General features: G+C 38.7%; 1 long non-coding RNA gene across 1 annotated transcript; it reads left to right on the forward strand.

The window, feature by feature from the left end:
* Positions 1-1716: 1716 nt before the first annotated feature.
* Positions 1717-26822, forward strand: LOC141576368 (uncharacterized). Its single transcript, XR_012504729.1, has 3 exons — positions 1717-2994; positions 20781-20887; positions 25115-26822. It is a non-coding gene; the product is annotated as an uncharacterized LOC141576368 (long non-coding RNA).
* Positions 26823-27863: the final 1041 nt, after the last annotated feature.

Below are 27863 nucleotides of genomic sequence, written 5' to 3' on the forward strand. Positions count from 1 at the left end.
AGAAATGGCTGCTTCACAACATTCTTCTTGGACTCAGGCGGCTGTGCCTGTCTTAGGTTTCCCTGCTCTGGGGATCTTACCCGTCCTTGGCTAACCAGCCTTCTCACCTCTGAGTCTGCAGCTTTTTATAACTGGTTTAACATGCCGGTCCAAGGCTCATTCCTTTGTTCCCACAGTCGGGGGCCTACATGTTTTTTTTGTATTGTAACTTGGATACTTTGGCCATTATGATAGAAGTCTCTGGAGCCTATTTAAATATTTTGTTTTAGAAGACAGCCACCTTGTTTACGCTTAGCATGTAGATATTTGCCTCCTTTCTGAAGCTCTGGTTCCTAAGAAAATGTAGTTTTCAGAATCTTTGAGGTGCTAATTTTCTCTGCTTGGATTATATGGTGCCCCTGTGGCCCCAACTGCTCCTTGCTGGTGGTATCTGAGGGGCAGAAAAAGCTTAAGTCCATACTTTATTCAGATTTTGTTAATCTTTATATAATGTGCCTTTTCTGTTCCAAGATCTCATCCAGTGTACCATATTACATTTATTTGTCAGGTCAGTTTAGGCTCTCTTGGTTGTGACAATTTCTCAGACTTAGAGCCAATATTGTGTTAATAATTGTAAATGGAAAATAACTTTTAAAAATTGTATCAAAATAAAAAAATCTCAAGACCATTTGAAATGGAAAAACATAATGAAAATCACTCACACCAAATACTGATTCTATGAAAATAGCAACAAAATTGACAGTCCTTTAGCTGTACTGAGTAAGAGTAAAGGAGACAAGACTCCATATACCAAAAGTCAGAATGAGAGGATATCACTACTAATCTTATAAAAGTAAAATGGATTATAAGGTGCCTATGAAAAAGTGGATGCCAACAAATTAGCCAGTGTAAAACTGACAAATTTCTAGAAAGATACAAACTACCGAAATGGACACAAGAAAAATCCAAAATCCTGAAACATTAACTTAAGAATTAGTACTAATTCTTCAAAGACTCTTCTGAAAGTTAGAGGACGAGGGAACACTTTTCTCCACATTCTATGAGACCAGTTTTACCATGATATTACAACCACAGACATCACAAGAAAACTACAGAACAGCATGTCTTCTGAATTCCAGTGCAAATATTCTCAGCAAAAGGTGAGCAAACTGAATCCAGCAGCACATAAACACTAAAATACACGATGATCAGGTTTTCTCCAGAATACATGGTTGGTTTAACATCTGAAAATCTACTAATTTAATATACAGTATGAATCGAATAGAAGACAAAAAAATGCACCATCATCCCAATGGAAACAGAAAGACATTTGGCATTATCTGACACTTTCATGATAGCAAGTCTCAACAAACCAGGAGTAAGTAACAGAAATGAAGGATACACATTGCAGAGGAAGAAGGAAAAGTATACTTGCACGTGGTATGGTGTATATGAAAATGGAAGCAATCCAATAAAGTATAGAGTGACTAATACATCTGCTCAGCATCATTGCAGGGTACAAGCTCAATAGGCAAAAAGTTGCTTTTCTATACACTAGCGATGAGCATTTGAAAATGAAATGAAGAGAACAATCTCACTTATTACATCATCAAGGTTATAAAAGATTTAGGAATAAATCTAACAAAACAAGTATAAGAATGTACACTGAAAACTACAAATATTCTTTAAAGAAATAAAATAAGCTCTTATGGGAAAACACCTCATGTTTCATTCATTAATCAGATGGACACAGTTGGGCCCCTCCCCCAGCCAAGTGAAACACATTGATGATTGGGAATTGATTTTTAAATGGCTTAATCACAGTGAGAGAAACAGGATTTTCTGATGTTAAAAAGGGATCGTTTTATTGAACTTTTTAACATGTTCAACATTCAATTTTATCCTTCCCGAGCAGTTTCTTATGTCTGATTTTTGTTGATCACTGTCCACACTGGTCTCTCCGCCCCTCGTCTGGGCCTGTCCATTCTGTCCTTTAGACTGCTACTCATGTTTTGTATTTCCAAAATGCACATCTCACCCTATTAATCTTCTCCTCACATTCCTTCATTGATCACTCTTTTTTTTTTTTTTTTTCAACCAGGCAAAGTCCATGGTCTTTAGCTTAAGTTTCAAAGCCCTGGAGGTACTGACTGCCCCTTGCCTTGGTCTCACCTCTCACCTCTCACCTCTACCCTTCTTATCTGCCCTTTTAGCCCTACAAGACTGGTGTGCAGTTCATTGACCCTGCAGGCATTCTCTTGTCTCCAAGGTCACATTCCTCTCTGCTTCATCACGCGTGCAAACATGTACTCGACTTTCAATAAACAGCTGGGGGGGGGGTCCTCTTCTCCCTGAAGCCTTGTTACAACCAGTATTTCCCTACCCAGCGTTGCCCCCAGATCCTTCCCCTCGTGACTGCTACCGGATCCCAGATTGGCTGTGCCCCACATGTACCAGCGAACACACAAAAATAAAGACTCCTTGCCCCCTTCTTCACTGTCAAATAGCATTTCTAGTGATGGGCCCAGAAAACAGGTTTTAGAAGCTCCACGTGGCTCCTAAATGCAGCACGCCCAAGGGCAGCGTTTGAGAACCACTGGACTTTGTTCTCCTTTTTGCATCTCTGTATTTTGTCTCTGGCTCACATTATAGCGCTGAAAACCCTTGATTGCACTTACCTGTTTACTATTTTGTAGTTCCAGGGTTCTAATAAGCTCCTTGCCTGGAGATACAGTAGGAACCTAACATCCTCACGTGGTCTCTCTTTGCCTTTCCTTTGGGCTGTCTCCTTGAATATTTCTTCTCCTTACCATCTGGTTTCTGCTCACCCATTAGTTGGGACTGATGTCTGGCAGTTCTCTGTTCCCAGCCTCACCAGTCATATGTTTCCTTTCTCCTTGAGCAGGGTTTCGCATTCCTACACCTCAGCTGATTTGCCTGCAAGAACAAGGAGAGATGGCATGGGTCCAGACTTAAGGGAAATCCAGGATGAGGAAGACCAAAGCACTTGGCCAAGTGAGTGAAGAAATGATAAGCTAGTACATTTTCCAGGCTATGTTTTGGGGTGGATCCTTTTTTAGGAACCCTGGTGCCTACCTGGTGGGCTCCTTTTATACCAAAGCTGAAGTATTTCTTCAGCTCTGGAAATACTGCTTGTATCAAAAATGTCTCCTCTCCATTGTTTTCTCTTCTGTCCTTCTGAACTATCTTCAAACTTCTTGTCTTCTATGTTTCTCATTTTACTTTCTTCTTCAGTGACAAGTGGTGAGACTCTTTGATCCAACATCCAGATCTTCAGCTATTTCCTGCCTGCTGTCCATTTCATCTATTGAGGGTTCTGTTTCCTCCCTGAGGGTGTGGGGAGAGGATGGATGACAATGGGAGGAGGGAGAGATGGACATAGGGTATGTGCTGCACACCAGCTGATGTGCCAAATGCTGTCACCAAGGCTTGGAATGTCAGGGAAGGGCCGAGGAAGGTGGCAGGTGCTGTATGAATACATGATTTGAAGCCTTAGGGAAGATGGTGCTTTAACTGGGTCTTGAGAACGTGTAGGATTTCAGCGGATGGGGATGGGAGAGGAGGGGGATTCCACGACACAGAGACAGCACGCAATATGGTCCCGTGACAAGACAGTGAGGCATGGGGACGTCAGGTGTCTGGGCCACGGGGAGATCTGCAGTCTTAACTAGATGGACGGCTGGGAAAGCTGCTCCAGGATGAATTATAGGAATTTGGGGGCTGATATGTCAAAGGTGTTGCCAACATGGAGGGATTTCTGGGAATTATTAGCTGACAATTCCCATTCCTCCTCCATTTTCTTTCTTTTTCAAAGCCTTTTTGTGTTTGGGCTTACTTTCCTGTGGGGCATGAGAAGCAAGGCACACTCCGGAATGGAAGTGAGGGTCATGTCAATGTGACACACAGCTCAGTATTTCTTCAAATTAATAGCCTATTTTTGAATACTTTCTAGAATACTTTGAGATTTACAGAAATATTGAGCAGAGAGCACAGGTCTCATAGCGCCTCCCCCACAGGTTCCCTTATTAGTAAGATCCTACCTTAATGTGATACATTCATTACACTGAATAGGCCGATCCGAACACCTTGTTATTAACTAAGGTCCATAGTTTGCATTGATGTTTGATCTTTGTGTTGTACAGTTTGATGGATTTTGAAAATGCATCAAGTCGGGTATCCATCAGCACGGTTTCCAAAAGAATAGTCTCATTATCCTAAAAATCCCCTGTGCTTCACCTATTCATCCCTCAGCCACCACCCACCTCTATGCTGAAAATCTGGTATCCCCTGATAGCTTTGCCCTTTTCAGAATATCGTATGGTTGGAATCATGCAGTTGGAGCCTTTTCAGACTAGCTTCTTTACCTTACAATGTGCATTAACGGTTCCTTCGTGTCTTTTCACGGCTTGATGGCTCGTTTATTTTTATCACTGAATAGTATTTCACTGTATGGATGTACCGCTGTTTGTTTATCCATTCACCTACTGAAGGGCATCTTAACCACTTGCCAGTTTGGGCAAATAAATTCAAAGCTGCACATTTGTGTGCAGGTTTCCAAATCTGTTTGGTATATACCTAAAAGTGTGATTTCTAGATCATATGGTAAAATTGTGTTTAACTTGTTAAGGAATTGTCAAAATATCTTCCACAATGGCTGTACTAGTTTGCATTCCCTTCAGCAATAGATGAGGGTCCCTGTTACTCCACATCCCTGCCAGGACTTGGGAATATCAATTTTTTGGGGTTTTAGCCACTGTGGTAGATACATAAGGGTATCACTGTTGTTTTAATTTTCAATTCCCTTGAAATACATTTGGAAGCAAGTCCTTTGTCAGATACGTTTTGTAAATATTTTCTCTCCACTATGTGCCTTGTCTTCCATTGTCTTAACGGGGTCCTTCACAAAGCAGAATTTTTGATTTTAATAAATTGCAACTTCTCAGATTTTTCCTTCATACTGTTATATCTAAAATGTCATCACCAGACCCATGGTTACCTAGATTTCACCCTGTGCTATCTTTTACAAGTTTTACAGGCTTTTTTTCAAACATTTACATCTATGGCCCACTTTGAGTTAATTTTTTTCAAAGATATCAGGTCTGTGTCTAGGTCCACTTTTCTTTTCTTTTCTTTTCTTTTCTTTTCTTTTTTTCTTTTTTTTTTTTTTTTTTTTTTGCCTATGGATATCCGCTTACTACAGCACCATTTGTTGGCAAGACTGTTCTTTCTCCATTGAACTGTCTCTGTGTCTTTGCTAATGATCGTTTGATTTTATTTGTGTGGGTCCCTTTCTGGGCTCTCTGTTCTGTTCCGTTCATCTACTTGTTTCTTCCTTTGTAGAACCAAACTTTCTTGATCAGTGTAGCTTCATAGCAAGACCAGGTGGTATCAGTCCTCTGACTTTCGTTGGCTATTCTTGATCTTTTGCCTTTCCTTGTAAATTTTAGAAACAGGTTGTCAAGATTCACAAGATCATTTTCTGACATTTTGATTGGGATTGCATTGAATCTATAGATCAAGTTAGGGAAAACTGTTACCTTAACACCACTGAGTCTTCCAATCCATGGGCATGGAATACCTCTCAATTAATGTAGGTTGTCTTCATTTCATTTTTCTTTGTCATTTTCTTTTAAAGTTCCCCCCTATATTCTATACATATTTCGTTAGGTTTGTACTTAAGTATTTCTTTCCTTTGGGGGAGAGGGCTAATATAAATGTTATTGTTTTAAATTCCAAATTCCATGTGTTCTTCGCAGGCTAAAAGAAATACATTGACTTATGTGTGTTAATCTTGTATCCTACGACCTTGTTATAATTGCTGATTAGTTCCATGAGTTTATTTCTATATTTACTTAGTTGATTCTTTGCAGTTTTCTACATGAACAATCATGTCATCCACCAAAAATGACACTTTCATTTCTTCCTTTCCAATCTATATACCTTTCCTTGTCTTGTCTTCTCTCATTGCATTAGCTAAGACTTTCTGGTTGAACAGGAGTGGTGAGAAGGGGCATCCTTTCCTTGTTCCTGATCTTAGAGGAAAAGCATCTAGTTTCTCACTATTAAATATGATGTTATGCGTAGACTTTGGGGGGAGATGTTCTTTATTAAGCTGAGGAATTTCCCCTATATTCCTACTTCAATGAGAATTTTATTGTGAATGGCTGTTGTATTTTTGTCAAATGTTTTTAAGCGTTTAATGATACGATTATTTGATCCTATGTTGATGGGTTGAGTTACATCAACTGAATTTTCTATGTTGAACCAGACTTACGTAACTGGAATAAATCCCGCTTGCTTGTGGTGTATAATTCTTATTACACACCTTTAGGTTTGATTTGGTAAAACATTGCTGAGGATTTTTGCACCTATATCATGAGATTTACTGTTCCGTAACTTTCCATTCTGGTAACGTCTTTGTCTGGATTGGTATTAAAGTAATGCCGGCCTCATAGAATGAGTTAGGACGTGTTCCCTCTGCTCCATCAATTGAGTTTCTAATGTGCACAATCACACTTTTAATTTTCTATTTTTATCGAGATATAATTGACACACATCATACTAGTTTCAGGAGTACAACATAAGGATTCAATATTTGTCTGTATGGCAAAGTGTCTGCAGTATGTCTAGTCACAATCTGTCGCCATATATAGTTGCAAAAATGTTTTTTCTTGTGATGAGCACTTTTAAGATCTAATCTCTCGGCAACTTTCAAACATGCAATACAGTATTATTAACTATAGTCACCAGGGTATACAACATACCACCTTGACTTACTTATTTTATAACTGGGTACCTTTTGACCCCTTCACCAATTCTGCCCACTCCTACAACCCTCCTCTCTGGCAACCACCAATCATTCTCTGTATCGATGAGCTTGATTCTGTTTTGTTTTGTTTTGACTTTGTTTGTTTTGTTAGACTCCACATATAAGTGAAATCATATGGTATTTATCTTTCTCTGCCTGACTTACTGCACTTAGCAAATGCCCTCAGGGTTCATCCATGTTGTCACAAATGGCAAGATTTCACTCTTTAAGGCTCTGTGATATTACTATATACATATATCTGACATCTTCTTTATCCACTCATCTAGCAATAGACACTTAGGTTGTTTCCATTCTCTTTGCTATTGTCAGTAATATTGCAGTGAACATGGGGTGCATATATCTTTTCAAATTAGCATTTTCACTTTCCTCAGGTAAACACCCCAAGTCACCAAAGCAATTTTGAGAAAGAATTCCTGATTCTTATCCTACTCCCATTCTTTTAAAAACTTGTCTTTTTTTTAGTCCGTTTGTAAGAGTACTTTCTACGTAGTTTGAATATTAACACTTTGTCAACTTTATTGAATTCTATTTCCTGCTTTGTTTTTGTTTGTATATTGATGATATCCTTTGTCATTCAAAATTTTAAAATTGTGTGTAGGCAAAAGTGTCAGTCTTTAATTTTTTTAAACCGCAGAGATTCCAGTGTAGATTTCTCTGGCTCCTGTATTGTGCATATAACTTTCTAGATCCTCTTGCAACATTCACTCTGTTTATTTCCTATACTTAACACTTAAGTTCACCTGAAGTATTTGATGTACTGTGTTGTACATGCTATAAGATGGAAGTTCAGTTTTATGAATAGTCATTTATACCATGAATTGAAGTATCACCTTTATTTTATATTGTTATGACATACATATACATACATATATAGATATAGATATATATATACACACACACACATACACACACACACACACACACACACACACACACACACACACACATTTATGAGAATTATCGTATAATGATATCCACTAAGGCCAGGCCTCTCACTGTTGTTCTTTTTCATAATATCCCTGCCTATTCTTAGTCATTTACTTTTACAAATAAACTTTGGATTATTTTGTAACAGTCCAACGTAATACATCGTGTGTATTCTGGTTACTATTGAATTAGTTACATTTCAATTCAGGGAGGCTTGATCCTTTGTGATATTGGTTAAATCTTCCCATCAAAGAATATGGTTTATCTTTCTAGTAGCTTGGATTTAGTCTTCTGTCTTTCAAAAAGACTTTATGGTTTTCTTCATATAGCTCTGTTTTTCTTGTTAGATTTCTCTTAAAATTTCATTTTGTTTCACTATAAAAAATGGAATGTTTTCCCCCTTCCAATCTCCGTTCACGTTAACTTCACTGTTTGTATTTTAGCCTCCTCTGAGAGTCTTGTTTTAAATGTTGTCAAAGATTCACAGATTATTGATCAAAAAGGTTAAGTCACTGGGTCGTATAGTGCAATCCCTGCCCTGAGTAAACTAGGTAAATGTATCCAAACTAACGGAACATCCTCTGGGGTTTGAGTTTCATATTTACCTCCCACCCAAGATCCACCCGCCCCTCCCGCCCTGCTCTGGGCCCCGCAGGAGAGGGGAGGGGACTTTGTCCTCCGGCTTGTGATTGAGCTTGTTCAATGTGCAACCCTGGCGGGAGATCAGAGGGTAGGAGAGTGATGCTGTGATGTTCTGCCTGTCTGCTCCCTCTTGCGGGCCCATCACTGACTGCCTACATCCCTCAAATCAAGGTCTCAGCTTCTGTACCGTGGTCCTCTACACACAGCCCTTTCGATCTCAGGAGATACAAAAAGTTCTTTTGCCTCATCCCTTCAGGCCCAGAATTGCTGAGTGACCCTTCAGCTTCCAGTCAGGCGCTATGCTATCTTTGTTGTCATCCCTATACCCCTGCCTCACCTTTGGCATTAGTTCCTCTACTGGACTCTCCTCAGATTACACAATCTGAGTGTCCTCTGTTTCCTGCTGTGACCCAGAGTAGTACACACTCGTGATTCCAATGGTTATTTCCTTCTTCTTCCTAGTACAGTCAGACTCTGGAGACTCAGTGACATGATGGTAGCGGCATCTGGGTTACCTTAAATGAGCACAGTTTGGGATGTCTAAGAAGGAGTACATGGTGCATGGTGAGATGTTTGTCGAAAGCTTCCTTGCAAACCAAGACTATAAAGCTGTAACTCTACCCAGGAAAATTCGATTGTCTAAACCATACAGGACACTGTGCCCAGGCTCCACCATTTCCTTCAGCCACAGTACTCACTCCCTCCTGTCTAACAGCCTGGAATGCGTTCTCAAGGCTGAGGAGGATTCGACTTTGCTTCCTTATTCTTGCTGCACTGCGAAAAACAAATACTCCCGCTTTATTGTCCTCTCTCTCTCTGTCTCTCTTTAAACTTCCCTCACAAGTTTCAAATTTCGGATGTAGTTTTCAAAGTATATAGATATAGTAGGAAATTTTATTCAAGTCTGAATACAAATTTTGTCTGTCTGTTGTGAAAAAACAACAGTTCTCAGATATGGAATCTATTCCGAGATTTGTCAACACTAGGCAATGTGAGTACATAGCATTTATCTTGTCTTAGTCTCTGTTTCCTGATTTACTAACTGGACTATTCCTTCCCTGCCCACTTTAAAATATATGCTAGTATATGGGAAATGTTAAAGCAACATACCTATTTGTGTGTGTGTGTGTGTGTGTGTGTGTGTGTGTGTGTGTGTGTGTGTGTCAAGAGGTGATGGCAGGGGCAGAATCCTGTGTCTTGGCTAGCTCACCATTCATCCTAGGGGGAAAAGCTCATAAATGTAACGAATGTGGGCTAGGCTTCAGTCAGAGCTCATCTCCTATTGGGCATCAGAAAATTCATAGTGCGGGAAGCCTTATTAAGTGTGATAGCTGTGGAACAGCGTTTATTTGGAGTTCACAACTTTTCAGCATCAAAAAAGTCATGGTGGAGAAATACCAGATGGGTGTCATGAATGTGGAAAAGCTTTTGGTTGGAGGTCGTGCATTTTTTTGGACATCAGAGAATTCACAGTGGTGAGAAGACCTATTTGTGTAGCTCAGGTGGAACAAATTGCAGGTGGAGTTCTGCTCTTAAAGACCAGTAGCATTTGCATCACTGGGAAAGGTCCTATGAATGCAACATGTGGGAAAGCCTTTGTGAGGAGATCTTATCTTATTCCCCATCATCGAATTCACCGTGGAGAAACCCCTGTGAATGCAGTGAGTGTGCAAGGGCCTTCTACTGGCAATCTCATCTTGTTTGACATCAGAAAATCCATACTGGAAAAAATGCTTTGATTGTGTCATGGAATAGGTCCTAGTCAAAACCCAAGTTTTGTGGGTTAGGCAATTAGGAGTTTGTAGAAGTATTTTGGTGTGGGTGGAACTGGACAAATGCAGAAGAAAAGCAGTACTTAACTAACACTATTCATGATGAAGAAAAGCCTATAAATAGTCATTGTTATTCAATGTTCAAGTACAGAAAAATGGAGGCAAAACTCAAGTGTCATATACAGGTCTGTTAAGTTCTGGGTAACCCAATCAACTGTAAAATTCTAACGTGCTGACTTGTATATTTGTTATGAAATCCAAGCCATTTTGATTGTCTCTTAATTGGGGGCAGCATGGCCTCCATCACACATCTTTCACCTACCTCCTCTGAAAACGTGGACACGTCTGCTGACTTCTCTGAGCGTCAGATTCATGATCTGTAAAATGGGAAGAACAACACCTACCAACATTGGGAAGATTAGAAAGGGTCCTGTACATGAAAAACTCCTGATATAACGTGTGGCACGTAGTAGATGTTCAAGTAGGACAAAGTTCCTCATTCCACAACCACCAAATTCCCTCATCCCACGACCACCCAAATTCACATTATGGGAACATCTGAAAATGGACTAAATGAATACTAAATAAATTTTTGCCATCACAGAACTGGAGCAAACACTCCTTTGCTCCCTAGTAGGCCACGATTCCCGTTGCTGTCAGGGTGGCCCAAACTCCTTTGTGTGGAATTTGAAGTCTTTTACGATACATTCCTTTCCTACAGATTCAGCCCTTTCTGTCTCCAACCCCTACACCTCACCCCAAACCTTACGCCTTCTGTTCCGTGAATCATGAGGAACATCCCAGTTATCGGAAAGCATCATACGTTCTCTCATTTCTGGGTACGTTAAATGTTCTTCCCTACACCTGAGGTGGTCTTCACTGTACTAACTTCCGTTTATCTTTCCATACAGTTCAGCTGCCGTCTGCTCAGGAAGCCTTCTCTAGTCTCCTGGTGGACTGGCTGGATTAGAGCTCAAACTCAGTTCTTCTCGTGTTCCTTTGGAATAATCTCCTTACTCAACTGTCTCCTCCATCTCGCTGAGCTCCTTGAGAAGAGCTGATTTTGAAAGTTATGAAATTCACAGTGCCTAGCACGTGGTCGGTTCTGAGGAAATGCTTATTCAGCACTTATTGCCAGTACAGGTGAGACTGCTTAGAGAAGCGCAACCGTGTTTTTAGAATTCTATCGTGACAAGAAAACGTAACATGAGCGCTATCCTCCTTCTTTAAATGTACATTATTGTTGGCTTCAGGTCCAATGTTGTGGAGCAATCTCTGCAGCTTATTCATCTTACATGGATGAAACTTTCTCCTTGTTGATCAATAATTTCCTGTTTCCCCCTCCCCCAGTCCCTGGTAGCCATCATGATTCTGTGCTTTCTGCATTGCATAACCTTGGCACCTTTGTTAAAAATGAACTGACGATATACATGAGGGGTTATTTCTGACTCTCTTTTCTACTCCGTTGGTCTACATGTCTGTCTTTATGCCAGAACCACACTGTTTTGAGTAATGTACTTTTGTAGTAACCTTTGAAATCAAGAAGTGTGAAGCCTCCAGCTTTGTTCATCCTTTTCAAGGCTATGTTGGGCATTTGGGGTACCTTTAAAGTCCATGTGAATCTTACAGTGGATTTTTCTATATCTGCAAAAATAACATTGGGATGTTCAAAGTCATGTATCAAACCTATCGAATGCTTTGAGTACTATTGACATCTTAACACGATTAAGTTTTCCAATCCATGAATACGGCGTGTCTTGCCAGTTATTTATGTCTTTTTAAATTTCATTCAGCATTTTTTGGGGTGGATTTCAGTGTATAAAACTTTCATCTCCTTGGTGGAGTTTATCCCTAAGTATTCTATTCTTTTGATGTTATTGCTATTGTTGAGTTTAGAGTTTTTTTTATATATTCCACTACTAATACTTTGTAAGATAAGTGGTTTGAAAGTATTTTCTCTAACGATGTAGTTTGTCATTTAATCACTTTAACATGTTCTTTCCTTCTTTTATTTCCAAAGTTGACACTGAAGGTCAAGAGCTTTCCCCCCCAATTTTTATTTCAAGAAACTGCTTATTGCAAGAAACCTTCTTTTCTATGTGACTCAAATAAGACTCAGGAGCGCCCCTCCTTGCTTACCTGTGACAGCATCAGACACAATCCCTCCAAATTCCTCTTCCTCAGATCATACATAATCAGCAGAGCTGCTTGTGTCCATGGAACAACAGGAGTGAATTACTTGTTAGTCAGACTCTGCTTAAGGTCCTCTCCTTCCTCTAGGTTTCTAGTTTGACCCACCCTCAGCCTGAGGCATCATAGAACCCCCCCGCCTGAGGAGTTAAACATTCTTTGAGTCATCGGCTGTTCACATCACCCTTTCATTCCACTCCCCCAACACGGGTTCCTTTAATCCTCCATATAAAAGAAAGTGCCTATTTACAATAGTCAACACATGGAAGCAACCAAAATATCCATCAACAGACGACTGGTAAATAAGTATTCCACACAATGGAATACTACTCAGCCATTAAAAAGAATAAAATAATGCCATTTGTAGCAACACGAAAGGACCTGGAGATCAGCATACTAAGGGAAGTGAGCCAGAAAGAGAAAGAAAATATCATATCACATCGCTTGTATGTGGAATCTTAAAAATGACACAAACAAAATTGTTTAGAAAACAGAGAAAGACACAGACATAGAAAAGTAACTATGGTTTCCAGGTGGGAAAGGGGGTGGGAAGGGATCAACTGGGAGTTCAAGATTTGCAGATACTAACTACTATATATAAAATAGATAAACAGCAGAGTCCTACTGTATGGCACAGGGAGCTATATTCAATATCTTGTAAAAACCTATAACGGAAAAGAATCTGAAAAGGAAAATATATATATACACACACACACATATATACACACACACACACATATATATATATATAAAACTGAATCACTATGCTGTACACCAGAAATTAACGCATTGTAAACCAACTATACTCCAATAAAAAAAAAGTGCCTTTTTTGCCTAGCTCTTGAGGTGTTTGCTGATCTTAAGGTTCTAGTGTTCTCCCTGTTATAGTAGCCCGTTCTCCCCTCCCTTTACCTCACAATACTCGATTGAATAAAGTTTCTCCTTGCCAATTTGGGATTCGTGCTTTATTTGACAGGATATACATTTTAAACTCAGTTCGGCAAATACTTAACAGCACAATTACTGGGTGGTATCACTGTAAGACTCTGGGCAAGGTTGGTAAGAACCTGTCAAACTATCCTCTGAAGTTGGTGCGCAGTTTCGAATTCCAGTGTTAAATGAATGACTGTGTTGCTCTGCATGCTCACCAGCAGTTGGTTTTGTCAGGGTTTCAGATACTAACCTGTGTAATAATGTGTTGTGTTACCTCATTATGACTTTAACTTGCATTTCCCAAATGCCAAATGATATTGAACATCCTTTCATATGCTCGTTTGTTACTAGTATATCTTAGTTGAAATGTCTGCTCGGACCTTTCACCCAATTATTATTGAGTTACTGATTAACTGTTGAATTTTATCAGTTGTTGGAATATTTGGATGCAACCCCATTATCAGACATGAGTTTTGCAAAAGTGTTCTTTCAGTCTCTGCCTTGTCTTTCATTTCTCAACAATCTCTTTTGCAAGGTACAAGTTTTAGTTTTAATATAGTCCAACTAATCTTTTTTTCCGACGTAGATTCTTCTTCTGGTGTCCTGCCTGGAAACTCATCAAAATCACAAAGTCATGTTGATTTTCTCCTGTGTTTTCTTCTAGAAGCTTTATATTTTACATCTAGGACTTTGGTCCAGTTAGAGTCAGTATTTATAAAAGTATAAGGTCTGGGTATAGGTTAAATTTTTTTGACTTTATACTCTGAACTGTTTCATCACTATTTATGGAAAAGACTGTTTTTCTTCATCAAATTGTGCTTGTGCCTTTGTCAAGTAAAACTGAGTAATTTTGGTGCAGGTCTGTGAGAGGGCCTGCTATTCCGTTGCACTGAACGCTGCATCTCTCCTTTAATCACTGTCTTGATTATTACAGCTCTATTGTAAGCCTTGAAATCGGATGAGTCCTACAACTTTGCTTTTCTTTCTCAGAATTGTTTTGTTTATGATAGAGTCTTTGGTTTTCAATATAGATTTTAGAGTCAGTATGTCAGTATCTGCAAAGAGCTTGCTGCCATTTTGAATGGTATTTTCTCGTGTCTATAGATAAATCTGGGACGAACTGAAATCTTAACAGTTATGAGTCTTCCAGTCCATGTATATGAAATCTCTCTCCTTTCAGTTAGATCTTCTTTTATTTCTTTCATCACTTCTTGTGGTTTCCCACAAACAATTCCTTGGCATAGTCCTTACATTTATAACTAAATGCGTCATATGTAGATTGCTACTGTAAAAGACCGTTTTAAAAAATCAAATTCTGATTGGATTACTGCTCATGTATGGGTAACCAGTCTTTGTGTGTGGGTTGACCTTGTATCCTGTGGCCCTGCTAGACTCTCTTGTTAATTCAACACTATTTTTGTGATTTTTAAAAAGTTTTCTACCCAGATAAGCGTGTCTTTTGCAGGAAAAAGAGATCCTTTTATTACAATATTTCCAATCTCTCCCCTTTTCGTTTCTTTTTCTTTTCTTATCAAACAAGCTGGGATTCCATTGCGTGTTGAACAGGAGCGATGACAGCAGACATGTCTTGGGGGAAAGCGCCCAGTCTGTCACCCTTAAGTATTAAGTCACATGCAAGTTTTCATGGATCTTTTTTGCCAGGCTGAGAAAGTTCCCCTGTCTTGCTAAGTTTACTGAGAGTTTTTAAGGTGGATGCTGTTGAATGCTATCAAAAGCATTCTGCACCAGTTGGTATGATTTATGACTTTTCTGCTTTAGCCTGTTGATGTGGTGAACTACACCGACTAATTTTCAAGTGTTGAAGGGGTCTTGTATGCCTGAAAGATATCGCATTTGGTTATGGTATATACTGATTTTTATACATGGTTGGATTCAATTAGCTAATATTTTGCTGAGGAATTTTGTGTCAATGTTTGTGAGAGATACTGGTGTGTAGTTTTCCTTACTTGCAATGTTTTGTCTGTCTTGCTCTTAGGGGAATGCAGATCTCAAAGAATGCATTAAGAAGCGTTCTTCTGCTTCTGTTATGTGGAAGCATTGGTGAACTCTTGGCAACACTTCTTCCCTAAGTGTTTGTTTAGAGTTCATTAGGGAAAAAGTACGGGCCCGGCTAATACATACAGAACTATTCAGGTTATCTATCTTTCTCTAAGTGTGTTGGTAGTCGGTGTCTTTCAGAGAATCTGGCCATTTGGTCTACTGTACCAAATTTGCAGGCATAGAGTTGTTAATGGTATGCCTTGATTACCATTTTAGTGCCCATGAGATCAGTAGTGATAGCCTTTCTTTCAGTTCAGATGTTGGTAACTTGCATCTTTGCTCTCTCTTTTCTTCGGGAGCTAGAGGTTTACCTTTTTCACTGTGCCTTTCAAAGAACCAGCTTTTGGCGTCATTACATCTTGCTGTGATTTTCCTGCTTTCAATTTCATTAATTCTGCTCTAAATGTTATGATTTATTTTCTTCAACTTACTTTAGGTTTAAATTGGCCTCCAGTCCTACTTTCCTAAGGTGAAGGTTCAAGTTATTGATTTTAGATCTTTTTTCTCCAATACATGAGTTTATGCTGTATGTTTCATTTCCCTCTCGCAATGCTATCGCTCCATCAAAACCCTTTGATAAGTTTTGTTTTCATTGTCATTTAGTTCAAAATGTCTTTAAGTTTCTCTGGGGCCTTCTGATTTCATCCATGTGTTGAATGAAAGGTTTTGTTTAATTTCCAACCATGTGTGGATTACCCATCTATTCCTCTGTTGTTGATTTCCACCTTAATATGATTGCGGTGTGAGAACACAGTTTTAATGACTCTGGTTCCTTAATATTTGTAAAGGTGTGTTTTCTGTCCCCAAATATGGTCCATCTTTGTGAATGTTCCCTGTCAGTTTGAGAGGCTGTGGGTCCTGCTGTTATTGGATGGAGTATTCTATCGAAGTCAAGTAGATCAAGTTAAAGGATAATGCTTTTCAATTACTGATATCTTTTCTGATTGTCTGCCTGCTTGATCGACCAATTACTGAAAGAGGGGCATTGGAATCTCCCACTACAACCAAAGATTTATGTATTTCTCTTTGAACTTCTATCAGATTTTGCCTGATAGGTTTTGATGTTGTGCTGTTAGGAGCTTACATATTTAGGATCGTTCTGGCCTCTTGGAGAATTGACCCCTTAATTATTGTGTAATACCCTTCTCTATCCCTGGCGATTTTCCTGGTTCTCATGTCTGCTTTGTCCAAATTAAGCTAATTGATACAGCTCCTGCATCTTTCTTTGCATGAGTGTTAGCCTGCTAAGCTTTCCTCCAACTCTGTACTTTTAAATTATCTGAGTCTTTATACTGAACGTGGGGTTCTTGTAGGTTACACATAGTCGGGTTATTCCTTTGTCCACTCTGAAAATTGGTCTGTCTATAATGGGTGTGCTGAGACCGTTCTCATTTAAAGTGGTTTTGATATAACTGCATTACTCTCAACTCTAATTGCAGCTGTTTTCTGTTCATGGCGTTTATCCTTTGTTCCCTTTTGGCCCTTCTTTTTCTGCCCTCGGTGGATTTAACTGTGCTTTTTACACGATCCTCTTATCCCCTCTCTTAGCATATTGCTTATACTGCTTTTTAACTTGTTTTTGTGGGTACCCTAATGTTACAGTAGGCACTCTTGCTAATCGAAGTCCACCTTCAAATAACACCGTACAGCTTCATGTGTAGTTCAGGTAGCTTATAACAGAGTATTCCCAATTCATCCCTCCTATCACTTGGAAAAATTTGTCCATCATTTCACTCACGCATATGCTATAATCACCCAGTACATTGTTACAATCATATTTGGGGGTGGGGGTGGGGAAGGAATTTTAGATGACACGAGAATAAGAAACATAAAAGTTCTCAACTTACCACACCTCTGCTTTACTTCCCTGACTCTCTTCTTTTCTTTAGATAGATCCAAGTTACTGACTGATATTATTTCCCTTCTGCCTGAAGAACGTTTCTTAACATTTCTTACAAAGCAGGTTTCCTGGAGATTAATTTGCTCAATACCTTCTGTCTGAGAAGTCTTTATTTCTCGTTCACTTTTGAATGATGATTTTGCTGGAAACAGAATGCTAGGTAGGTGGTTTTCCGTTTCGATCAACACTTGAAATAATTCACTCTAGTTTTCTCCTTTGCACAATTTCTGATGAGAAGTTGGCTGTCGTTCTTATCCGGATTCCTCTATAGGTGAAGTGAGGTTTTCCTTTAGCTCATACTTTCAACATTTTTCTTAGTCTTTAGCTTTACGCAGTTTGAATATAACATGTCTAGGAGTGTGTGTGTGTGTGTGTGTGTGTGTTTAGTATATTTACTGCCTGGTATTCACTGAGATCCCTCAATCTGTGGCTTGGTGTCTGTCATTTATTTTTGCTGTTCTCAGCCCTTATTGCTTCCAAGATTCCTTCTCTATTATCTCTACCTTCATTCTCTTTTTTAATTTGAAATAATACGTTGAAGTTTTTCCAATATCACATGGCAGTGTGTTCAGTTTCTTTTTTTTTTTTTCTTTTTCTGTTTTTCTCCTCTTTGCATTTCCATTTCAAAAGTTTCATTGCCCTTTGACCTATTTTCAAGCTAAGGGATTCCTTCTTTGATGATGCTGAGTCTACTGATGAGCCCCTCATTTCTGTTACTGTAATTTTATTTCCTAGTATTTCTTTTCAAGTCGTTCTTAGAATTTCCATATCTCTGTTTACATTATCCATCTGCTTTTGCATGTTGTTTATTTTTTCCATTAGAGCCCTTAATATATTAATCACAGTTATTTTAAATCCCCCGTTGGACAATTCCAACATGTGTATCATCGTATCAGAGATTGATTCTAACACTTGCTTTGTCTCTTAATTCTCTTGATTTTTTGGCATACTTTGTAATGCTTTGGTTGAAAGCCAGACAATTTATTTTGGGTATTAGGACCTGCTGTAAATAGGAATTTAGGTGTTAATATTTATGTTAATCTGTCCAGGGGCTGGGCTGGGTTTTCTGTTTGCTGCAGTAAAAATGTCAGAGGCTTCCATTTCCTCTAGTGTCCTTACTTTGGTTCCCACTCTTGAACTTGGACTTCCCAAAGCTCTCCTGCTCAGAGAGAAATGGTGTTTATGCATTGGTTTCGGCTGTAAACCACTTTTACTTCTCTGCAACTCCATTAATGTTGTGGCAAGGGGTGGAGGAGGGAGAGAATTCTTAGCTTCATGATTGAAATATCTGTGTATTAGAGGGACTTTCCTTGGGCTGCAACCTTCACAAGTGTTTCTCCAGTGGCGTTACCCTCTCCCCATGCCCCCTATCCTTTCCCTGGTTCCACACAGTATTCCCAAATCATTTCTTGGAAGCCTTGACCCCTACTGACTATATTGTTTCCCTTAGCTGAGACAGGAAAGCTGGAGGGCACTAGGGTGAAAGGAATACCCTTCCTGCACCTACGATCAGGCTCTAGCAAATTTTTTCCATGGAGAGTAGACCTTGTCATGGGAAAGGCTCTGGGGGTATTTTAACAATGATTACCCGTTCTCTCTTCCAGCCTCAAAAACGGGGGCATATTTCCCATATCTTCAGCATGAGAACCTTTTTCCGGGACCAAAGACCACAAACATGTGGATGCCCCCTAAGACTGCAGCAGATAGGGGTTGGTAGGGAAAGCAGAGCCTCACATTCCTGCTAGTCACATTCAGCCTCATGCAACTAATCTCATTTATCAATTAAGTGTTATCGATTTATGACTGGAGAGGACTCTGATCCTCGGAAAGTAGATCTCAGTGTTGAGACTCTGGGTCGAATGCTCTCTCGAGATTTTACATGATGGTTTGTCTTGCAACCTCACTCACTTCTCTGATGAGTCCAAAAATAGGTTGATTCAGTTTTTTCCAGCATTTGTATTTTTAGAAGGGTTGGGGTTTCCTCTGTTCTTCACATGTTGGACTTGAAATCAGACACCTTATTTATGACCATTTAAAAAAAATATGCCACAAATAATGTAAGCCTCTGATTTTCACATATCATGGGGAGTACCGAGGGAAGCAGATAAAATTTGAAAGTATGTCTCAGGGAGCCAGCAGGAGGGGTTTATGTCTGTGTGTGTGTGTGTGTCTGTGTCTGTGTGCGCGCGTGCGCGCGCACGCGCGCGTGTGTGTGTGTGTGTGTATGTGTTCGCATGCGGTGCAGAGGGTGACAGGTTGCAGGGTTGGGGAGTGGATGGATTGAGAATCAAATGATTTCTGTTTTCATTCAATGCTAGTATTCCTATTTAACATTTCAAATCATGCATATATATATATATATATATATATATATATATATATATACACACACAGACATATATATGATGTCAGAAAAATAATAGCAGATGTTTGTTATGTATAAATAGTATATAAAAATTTTACACAGAAGACTACATGGAAATTGGAACCATGACTTTGAGGAGATTAAATAAATACCCTCAAATACGTACAGTTCTTAATACAGTTATTATCTGTTGCTTATTGATATCAATTTCAAGTATTTGTTAGCTAGCATGCTTGTATCACTCATGATCACAACAGGTTGCCACACTAATTAGCTGGATAGTAACGTGAAATTTAGTCTCGTGCCCTCCACTAAATCTTGGGGAAACAATGAAAGAGAGGGGACTACGTACCCACTTTGTGAATGAAGAAGCAGACTAAAAGAGATTAAGTGACCTGCTGAAAGTCCTGCACTAAGTAAGCGGTGGATCGTGGACACTCTCCCAAGTCTGTCTGATGTCAGCATCCATGTTCTTGCTCGGTCAGATACTTCTCTGCCTGTCCTAGGATGCACATGCTTGAGGAGTCACAGCTCTATCAGGAAATGGTGGGGTTTTATTCCAACTAGGTTTGTGAACCAGATTTACCGAGGCAAGTATAAGAAGAGATGAATTCACTCATCCAGTTCTTTTTAGAAATCACAAGCCTTTTTAAGTTGCTTTAGAATCTAGAAACAAAGATAAAAATCTTCGAAATTTATTTAATGAAGATAGCCTAAATTGATGAAACAAAATTTATATTTTAAGGCAGGACCAAAAAAAAAAAAAACTTTAAACATCAAATTGTCTTTCTATGTTCATATGGGCCTCCTCCCTCTCCTTAATGTGTAGTGTGCATTCTGATGTGACTTCTAAAAAGGATAGTATTCTTTCTCAAGTCTGTAGGGAGTCATGGTGAGTGGCTGCTTGTTTCGTATGGTTATGGACTATGTATCTTTGGCGAACTTTCTGTAAAATATCAGTAGGTCATTTTGATATATGATCATTTGTCTTGAAAATGTATTTCATTTTGCCTTCGACTTCTAACAGGTGGAACAGTCCTCAGAGCTTTCTGAGAGTCTGTCTCCCAAGTTATAATCATCACTTAGGCTCAAATAAAAGTCCCTGTCTTCTTCACTTGATTGTTAATTGAATTGTCATCCACATTTACTTGGCGTGGTCAGCTGTATATCAGACACATCCAGCAGAGGACACCTGGAGTCTACCATGCACTGGCCCTTGGTACCAACTCAGGCACTATGAGCCCCACCAGCTTCTCAGCATTCCTCAGGTGAGTTCTCTTGATAGCCAGACATCATTGCATTAAAATGATATCCTGAGTTTTACTCGAGCTGTTTTTCTCGGGACTTGGAGTCTTAAGGGGGGACCAGTACATTTCCTAGGTGACGACCTGGTTGGGGGAGGGGGTTAGTTCCTAGGCAGGGACTTAAGTGGAACTTTGGAGTGAACTGGGTTGACTAGACTTTTTAAAAAATGTGGCTTAACCTGGAATGATTATGTATATATGATCTGAACAAACTGTTTGCTAGTGAAGGGAGAGACTGAGCCTGCTCAGCTCTGGAAATAAGGGACACTTGCTCCTTCCAGCCATAAGGCATTCTCAGGTGACTGACAACCTAGCAGAAGTGTCTCAGGATTAATCTTTGTGACGTGCAGTGCTCCCACATGGGATCCCACTACAATCAGTGAGTAAATTCTGCAGGCTGGGGATGCACAACCAGGCTGATACCATCTAGTGCTCTGAGCATCCGTGGCAGTTTTAGATTGTGGGAGGGAGAAACCACAACACGAAAGACAGCGGAACCAACTCAAGGGTAATTCCTTGGGGAGCTAGACTCAAAGCAGCACACATGTGCTCCATCACTCTGCCCTCAGAAAGTTATGCAGATCATATGTGAATCAGGCGGCCAAATTAATAATGGGAAACCCATCCTCAAAGGCTGCACTGCTCCCTGATGGACAGCCACCCACTGGAACGTGGCTGGCTTCATGTACAATAAAAACGAAGCCAATACTTGCAAGAACTTGTCTTAGCATGTAAATGGCCAGGATGGAGCTCTCTTACCATTTCAAAACTGTAGAGCAAGCCGGCTTGAGAAAACATCTTTTCAAAATCCTGACCCTGAGAGAACAAAAGTATTCCTGGGAGGAATCTTGAAGTTATAACCCTTAACATATGCTTAAAATGTAAACAGAGCCCACATGGCCTGAGACCACAGTAAATAACTTGGCCTAGTCAAGTAAAGCCTAAAACTGAATGAGAAATAAAAGGAGGAAAGAGGCCTTTTTTACACTCAAGCCAGGAAACTATGAGATTTCTCTCTGTATCTATGTATGTCTGTGTGTACGTTATAAATATGATATGTCTCTAAGGCCAGATGATAATATCAAAATTAGTTTCTTAAACAGCTCTATTTAACAGACTTAAATGTAAGCCATTATAAATCAGATATTTCTAAATGTAACTTAAAAGATTCTTGTTTTTTTTTTTAAGGGTCACGTGATCTAGGACTAATTTTTAATGCGTGAATACAAGTTTAAGTTGATGGTTTAATTAAATAGAGATGTCTTTAGAGGCACCAGCATTAAGTATAGTACTTTTAGTGTACCTAGGTTTCTTGAAAGTCGATAAGGTCATGTTCTCTCTGATATAAAAGTTGTGAACAAGAAAATTAACTTAGTATGGTGATATTTTCGTACGTAATGAAGTAGAGCTAAATGGGGTAACCATTTTGAGGTGGGCTCTTTAAGAATAATTATGTTCTTGAGTATGTCTACCTAAACACAATTTTTCCATATTTCTGGTAACTTGAAATGTTAGAGTTCTGCTAAATTAATTTAAATGATGGAAATTCATTGACTGTCTAGATCATTTCAATAAGACAAAATATTGAAACCTTACTTGCTAAAGAAGTCTATGTTTACTCTTTTGACCTCTTATTACAAAGAGATTAAATATGTTTGAAACTATTAATAAATATTTTTTTTGTACTTGACTGGAATTTTGAACTATGAAGGGGCATATCTTTCTAAGAATTACTTTTTAGAAGGAAAACCTGAGAAAACAGTTCTATGAATAGGGAAAGCTGACAAAGATTGGATTGAGTATAATTAAATGATTGGATTTTAATACTGAAGGTCAAATGGCCCAAAGCTAGACTTTGGTTTCTTCTTTGTTAAGGGTTCGAAGTTTTCCTGAAATATTGGTAAACTTTTGGTAACAGATTGAAAAGTTTCTTTAGCACTTAAGTAACCCGTTGTAACTTTCTATACTTGCCCTTGAAATCTTTCACTGTCACTTTGATTAAATGAGTAAGTATTGTTTCACAGTGACTTATGGTTCTACTTGACCAAGTGTTTAAAACCTTCTGATATCTTTGACAAACTTGCTCAAATCAAGTCCTAAAGGATGTTCTTTTGGCCCCTAGCTAACTTTGGAATGCTTCAGAGGGCCCCTGAGCATCTCAAAAGAGCGAGGTTGAATTAATTAAGATTACTTGGTATGTTAAATTCCATGGGAAACATGACCAAATGAGTAACGATAAATCTTCTTAGGTTAAATTGTACGGGGAAGTTTTTTTTTAATATAAATGTTCTAGAAGTTACAAGGAACTCCTAAAATTTGGTATGTCCTGGTATGTTATTACCTGAAAATATTGTATGTCGTAGAAATAGCCAACTTTCCTCGGCAATTGCATTGTAATCAGGTCATTAACCATGCTTTTAAGTCTTTTGTCATTTGTAGACAGTTACTGTCTTACGCTGATGCTTTTACAGAAATGCTGGTAGATGCCTTGTCTTTATGCTCCAAAACTAAATTAGAGTCAGTAGCAAAAAGACCTCACCTTATATGGGGTTTATTTCAGCAATGGCTCTCTCATAGAAGGCCGCTGAAGAAAAAGTAATGCGGTCTCCTTTAACTGTTTATGTCCCACATTCAGTTGAGTCTCTTCTAAACTCTCACCACACTCACCACTATTCTGTAAGTTGACTAACTTTTTATGAAGTATTGTCGCTTTCTGCACTTCATACTACCTTGGTTCAATTCAATAATCTTAACCCTGGAACTTAGCTTCCAGCACCACAGGAAGAAAACAATCATGACTGCAAATTATTTACTGATTATCTTCTTGGGCCCAAGAATGATTTCCAGGAAGCTCCTACTGGTAAGGTTGGTCTAATTTAATTACAGATGGGTCCTAAGTAAAGGATGAGCAGGGAAATTGCCAAGCTGGGTATGCAATAGTGCCCACTGTGGACTTAAATGGAAGCTCTTATTTACCAGAAACAGTGTCAGCACATCAAGCCAAATTAATTGCCTTAACCTGAGCTTGTCAACTAGCTTACACACAGGTAATAAATACTTATACTGACAATCACTATCCTTTTCGAGTGGTGCACAACTTTGGAATGCTGTGGAAACAATGAGGTTTTCAACCTCTTCAAGACAGCCTATTAATAACATGAAAAACAGGTTGCAGAGTTACTATTATACAACTGTGAAAACAGTCTGCAATTACTAAAAGACCAGGGCATTCCAAATCTGACACCATGTGCGCTAAAGGAAATCAGCTTGCTGACGCTGCAACCAAACTGGCAGGTTTCAATACTCATCCTGTCCAGTCTCAAGAATATCCACTGCTCTCCATACACCCTGCTAAACCTTTGCAAGACTTCCTTTTAAAGGCTCAAGAAATCGCCACTAAAGGAGGGAAACAGATAGGGAAACATAAGGGGTAATTTTGACCTCACCACACAAATATAGATTGGACCTGCTTTTAAAAAGAGAATTCTATACTATCTGTTGGAGCATAATTGTGGTTACTCCAGCATGTCTATTCCTTAACTCATAGGACACCCAACAAAATGTTTGTATGGGGAAAACAATATTTTTGGAAAATTTCACCCATGATGGTTCAAGGGAAATATATTACACTATTGTCAGGGTCTTCTTGAGGCACATTTTCAAAATTGGTAGCAAAGTCCTTTTACAGTGAACTTCAAGGAGATGAAAACCTTAAGCATCACGGATTACAATCTAGAGATTTTATTTGTAAGGACACCAAATAAAAGATTCCTCGCAGCTATGATGGAAATGAGCTTCTCAGGTATTATTAACTAATCCATGCACAGTCAAACTGAAAGACATAAATTCATGGATTCACACTCACATTTTAAAAATGCCCCTCCACCTGACTGGACTTCAAACCTCTTTCTAACACCTGGATTAGACTAACTAAAACCAGTATCACCAAAATCCAATTTCTGCATTGAAGAATCCCCTTCCTCATCTAGGTGAAATTGTGTGTAAATGGTTCAGCTCTGGAAATTTGTGGCTTAAATCTCACCTTATGACTTTGTTGTTGTTGTTTGCTATATTGATTGTGCTCTGTATCATTTATAGAGTAACAGTCTCTTGTGGCTCTAGATGTAGAGTCAAAACTCCAACTAAAATACTGATGTCTAAATGACTTGAAATTATTTATCATATCTGTAGTTCTGTTTCAGATAGTGGGCATGCAACACTGTGCAAAACAGTACGGTGATTCCTTAAAAGACTGGGAATAGACTTACCATATGACCCAGCAATCCCACTACTGGGCATATATCCAGAAGGAACCCTACTTCAAAAGGATACCTGCACCCCAGTGTTCATAGCAGCAGTATTTACAATAGCCAAGACATGGAAACAGCCTAAATGTCCATCGACAGATGACCGGATAAAGAAGATGTGGTGTATTTATACAATAGAATACTATTCAGCCATAAAAACGACAACAAACTGCCATTTGCAGCAACACAGATGTCCCTGGAGAATGTCATTCTAAGTGAAGTAAGCCAGAAGGAGAAAGAAAAATACCATATGAGGTCGCTCGTATGTGGAATCTTAAAAAAAAAAAAAAAAAAAAAAAGAACATAAATACAAAACAGAAACAGACTCATAGACGTAGAATACAAACTTGTGGTTGCCAGGGGGGAGGAGGGTGGGAAGGGACAGACTGGGAGTTTGAAACTTGTAGATACTGACAGGCATATGTAGAATAGATCAACGAGATTATACTTTATAGCAACAGGGAAATATATACAAGATCTTGTGGTAGCTCACAGCGAAAAAGAATGTGACAATGAATATATGTATGCTCATGTATAACTGAAGAATTGTGCTCTACACTGGAAATTGACACAGCACTGTAAAATAACTATATATAACTCAATAAAAATGTAAAAATAGAAACAAAAACAAACAAACAAACATACAGAAATCAGTATCATTTCTTTACACTAACAATGAAATATCAGGATAGGCAAGTAAAAAAGCAATCCCAGCAGGCGTGTGAAAAGCTGCTCAACATCACTAATTATTAGGGAAACCCAAGTCCAAACCACAATGAATTATTACCTCACACTGGCCAGAATGGCTGTCACCCAAATGTCTACAAATAATAAGTGCTGGAGTGGATGTGGAGAAAAGGGACCTCTCATTTATTGTTGGTATGAATGTGATTTGGTGCAGCCACTATGGAAAACAGTATGGACGTTCCTTGAAAACATAAAAATTGAACTCCCATACGATCCAGCATTTCCACTCCTGGGTGTACATCTGGAAAAATACAAAAACCCTTTTTCTCCCTAACTTGGTTGTTAATTGAGTTTTCATCAAGAAAATCCGATTCCAATATCTGGAAAATATAGTACATGCACACAAGCCCACAAATACTCATGCACGCAGAAATATGGATCTAGTTCATTCAGTAACAGACGTTTAATTTTTATCCATACGGTTTGACTGTATAAAGTTCAGCAGTATATAGGAAACCTACCACATCCTGGGAGCTTTTCTAGTCAGGAGGAGATGGTGTAATAATAAGACACACTTTAGCATTTTAATAATCCATCATATCAATGGGTCAGAGCAGAAAAGCAATATAGTTGGAACTGCTGGGAGAAAAACCTCTAGAAATTCAGTTTATTTCTGATGAACTCTCTCTATGGTTTCTCTCATTTCTTGTCCACAGATCTATCCTCAATTGACAGAACTGTGTTAAAACCCTTTAAGACTACCCGTCCACAATCCCTTATCTGAAACACTTGGGGACCATATGTTTCAGAATTTATATACTGTTCTTTACAGAAGAGCCATTGCAGGGTCTGAAATAGCACTGCAGAATGTAATAAGACAATATTTCTGCAGCAAAACATAAATAGTCATGCCAAAAAGGATAAATAAAGACAAGAAACAGCCTCGTGTCCGTGCGGGTCATGTTTTGCTGGCAAATGAGTCAGGAAAAGTAACATTGGTTTTCATAGACTTTGACATTTTAGACTTATAAGGGATTTTGAGTGTGAAGCATGTTTCTATCAATTCTGCTTGTATTTCATAGGTTTTTTTTTTTCCATTTATGTTTGTTAGATTTTCTTTTATTGAAGTATAACATACAAAGAAAAGAGAGTACAAATCATAAATGACAACAATTTGATAACATTTCACAAAGTCAACAGGTGCATGTAACCACCACGGAGACAAAGATAAAGAACATTACTGGTACCCAGAAACCTATATTACGATCTTATCTTGTCATTACACCTGAATGTTAACCAGGATTCTGACTTATGTCACCATAAGGGTTTTTGTGGCCTGTTTTTAAACTTTATAGAAGTAGAATTATGAATCATGTACATTTTAATGCCTGGCTTCTTTTTTTTTACCCATTTACTCTCTTAACTTTTCTTTTAATTTTTTCTGTATAAATAAATTTTTATTGAAGTATAGTCAGTTTACAATGTTGTATCAATTTCCAATGTACAGCATAATACTTCAGTCATACTGAACACACATATATTTGTTTACATACTCTTTTTCACCATAAGTTACTACAAGATATTGGATATAGTTCCCTGTGTTATACAGTATGAACTTGTTGTTTATCTATTTCATACATATTAGTTAGTACTTGCAAATCTCAAACTCCCAATTTATCCCTTCACACCCCCTTCCCGCCCTGGTAAGCATAAGTCTGCTTTCTATGGCTGTGAGCCTGTTTCTCTTTTGTAAATAAGTTTGTTTTATCTTTTTTTTTTTTTTCAGATTCCACATATAAGTGATATCATATGGTATTTTTCTTTCTCTTCCTGGCTTACTTCACTTAGAAAGACAATCTCCAGGTCCATCCATGTTGCTGCAAATGGCATTAGTTTATTTTATTTTATTTTTATGGCCGAGTAGTATTCTGTTGTATAAATATATC

Source organism: Camelus bactrianus, chromosome X (genome assembly GCF_048773025.1).
Source record: "Camelus bactrianus isolate YW-2024 breed Bactrian camel chromosome X, ASM4877302v1, whole genome shotgun sequence".
Lineage (NCBI taxonomy): Eukaryota > Metazoa > Chordata > Mammalia > Artiodactyla > Camelidae > Camelus > Camelus bactrianus.